General features: G+C 43.6%; 1 non-coding gene across 1 annotated transcript; it reads left to right on the top strand.

Annotated features, from left to right (window-relative positions):
• Positions 1-2,511: 2,511 nt before the first annotated feature.
• Positions 2,512-2,618, top strand: LOC141615977 (small nucleolar RNA R71). Its single transcript, XR_012530359.1, has one exon. It is a non-coding gene; the product is annotated as a small nucleolar RNA R71 (small nucleolar RNA).
• Positions 2,619-3,086: the final 468 nt, after the last annotated feature.

Here is a 3,086-nt window from a genome sequence, read left to right as displayed (position 1 = left end):
CCATTCCTAAAATTAGGGTTTAACGAAACTTGACGAAATACTATAAAATTGGTATGTAGATCTTACCCTCGACGCAAGGATCACAAAGGTATAAAGAACGATGGAATCCGACCTCTCAAGCTCCGGGATTTGTCAACAACACGAATGAATGCGAAGAACGTAACTTGAATCGCCCTTTTAATGTTATTAGGTTTGTAAAAGTGTATTAAGAAAGTGACGGAAAGATTTATATATTAATCCGTGTTATTAACAAAACCCGTCGAATTATCACCCGCTAACCGAGCTACTCGATCGAGTAGCTAAGGTACTCGATCGAGTGCCCCCTTACTCGATCGAGTATCCTAGTTACTCGATCGAGTACCCAACAGGTCATAAACTATTTTAAAACGCAACTCACCCTTACTCGACAGACTAAGGCCTACTCGATAGAGTGCCCAAAGACTCATAAATACGGAGTATTACAATAGTTCCCCTACATCCTAGCACGATGAAATTAGCTACTCATACTAGGAATGATAACAACAATAAAATTGACTAATAAATCTACTGAATTCATGCTCGAAACGATTAAACAAATAAATAACATGAAACGATATTATTGGCTTTGGAAACTAACTAACAATTTCTATACTACAGATGATAATAAGGCAATGAAACTGAATAAGAGCAGAGAGAATACCGAAATTGCAGAGAAAGAATCAAGAACCGAATGAAGGTAAATTGTATAGAATACAGAACAAACTTAAAACCCTAATTATTTCCCTAAGTTTTTTTGATAAAAGACTTGATAAAAAAACTTCATGAATATTCTGTAAACCTAGCTTACGTTATATAGAATACAACGTAGTTCTTATTCCAAAACCTAATGTACTATGGGCTTCCTTTATCTCGATTTTTTAATTCTCGTCAGAATAGCGGTGTGGTCGATCGACTAGGATAGGCAGTCGATCGACCAACCTATGTTGAACAGTAGCTTCTGATCTACGTGCCTTGGTCGATCGACTAAGGGCAGCGGTCGATCGACCGATGTAGCTGACAGTCCGCTTTTAACTTCTCGTGGATTTGTCTTTCGGGCCTCGAAATGCGCACCAAACTCGTTCCTTGAGCAAATACTTCACGTCAAATGCGATGCAAGATACTCGGGGGCGGATTTGGCCTGATATCTACTCATTTCCGCATAAATCTGCAATATTACATAAAAATACGAAAGTAACTTAGCCCTCTCCTCTAAATCTCTCTGGATAAGGGGCTGTAAGCAGTAACTTAGCCCTCTCCTCTAAATCTCGCATGCCGGCATCGGTGGACTAAGGCTGAAAGTCCACAACCTTTTCCTTGTTGTAGCTTGATCCCTCTTCAGACCGTCTCAAATGTGAACCATTAATTGACATAGGGTCGTACTTCGGAACCGGAATTGACCCATCAGCATTCGGGTCTTGCCTCAATGTTTTCGGGGCAGTAGTACCTCCAAACAAGTGGTCCCTCAAGTTGTCAGGCATTGGAGGACGAAATTGTGCATTATCAGTAGCGGCCTCAGTCGATCGACAATGTTGCTCAGTCGATCGACTGAGTTCTACATTTCCAGGAGCTACTGTTTGTCGCACTTCAGTCGATCGACTGGGTATGTCAGTCGATCGACTGACATACTTGCTGATCGTCTTTTTCTTGTTATTATTCGTCACTGCCTTTTTCTTGCTCGATTCCGCTTCACCTTTTTCAGGGACATCCTCAACCATAGCAGGCCCCTCCAGGGTGGACCCACTCCTCAAAGTAATGGCATTAAGGGTTTCTTTTTGGTCCGTCTGCGTTGGTAAATGTCCCGGAGCTCGAGTTGTATTCTTGCTAGCCAATTGAGCAATTTGGCTCTCTAACATCTTCATCCCGGCCTCTCTAGCTTGGGATTCTTTCAGCAACAAGTTTTTCAATTCAGTGAAATCGGAACCTTGGGATTGTTGCTGCTGCTTAGGAACATATGGAGGCTTTTGGTACTGCTGCTGCTTATGAGGGGGCACATAATTCTGCTGCTGCTGCTGCTGTGGAGGTTGAGTCGGATTCAAGACATTTTGGCTACTCCACCTCAGATTCGGATGGACATTCGGCTCAAAGTAAGTTTTTGTCTGCCTATAATGTGGAAAGGCAGCACAAGACTCAAAGGGACTAGGACAATTGTCTGAAACATGCCCCTCAGCTCCACATCTCTTATAGACGAAAGGACCGTCTGAAACAGCATTTACATGGTAAATCCCTCCTGTTGAAGCTCCTCCCAACTCGTACTTATCAAATCTCGCCGTGAGAGCTTCTAATGCAGCCACAGAAGGAGATTCAGCACTTCTCCTTTGATTTCCTCTGGAATTCCCATACTTAGCTTTGTGGGTGGCCAAATCATCAATAATTTTCCACCCCTTAGTCTCTCCCATATTCTCCTGGAATCTGCCACTAGCTGCAGCATCCAAGATAGCCCTCTGATCGTCATAGAGCCCATTGTAAAACTGATTACATAGACTCCATTTTTCGAACCCATGGTGCGGAATGGTGCGCACCAGCTTCTTGAAACGGACCCATGCTTCATGAAAGTTCTCATCAGGCCCCTGTTTAAAGCTCGTGATCTGAGCTCTAATGGCATTGGTCTTCGAGGCAGAAAAATACTTCTTGTAAAACGCCAAGGCCAACGAATTCCAGTCCGTTATCTCATTAGCAGCTCGATCCAGGTCTCTATACCACTCCCTTGCAGCATCACGAAGAGACAATATAAACATGGTCTCCTTCACCTGGTCTTGGGTCACACCGGTTGGTGGGGGTATGGAACAGCAATAATCAATAAATGTCTCCATGTTCTTAGCTGCATCTTCATTTGCAGCTCCCCCAAACTGGTTTCTCTCAACCAAGTTGATATAAGACGGCTTCGGCTCGAATTTTCTGTCCGTCCCTGGTAATGCAAATCCCTTGTAGAGATTTACAGCTGTCGGCTCAGAGTGACTGGCAATAGTTGCTTCTTCAGCCATTTCTAGAAAGTCTGGAGAAGTGACTGTCTCAGCTGATGAAGTAGAAACTGGGGACGAAGGTGGATCCTCCTCAAATAGAGCGTTCTC

Source organism: Silene latifolia, chromosome 11, assembly GCF_048544455.1.
Source record: "Silene latifolia isolate original U9 population chromosome 11, ASM4854445v1, whole genome shotgun sequence".
NCBI lineage: Eukaryota > Viridiplantae > Streptophyta > Magnoliopsida > Caryophyllales > Caryophyllaceae > Silene > Silene latifolia.
Note: the sequence above shows the minus strand (reverse complement) of the source record. Positions and strands in the feature narration are given on the sequence as shown.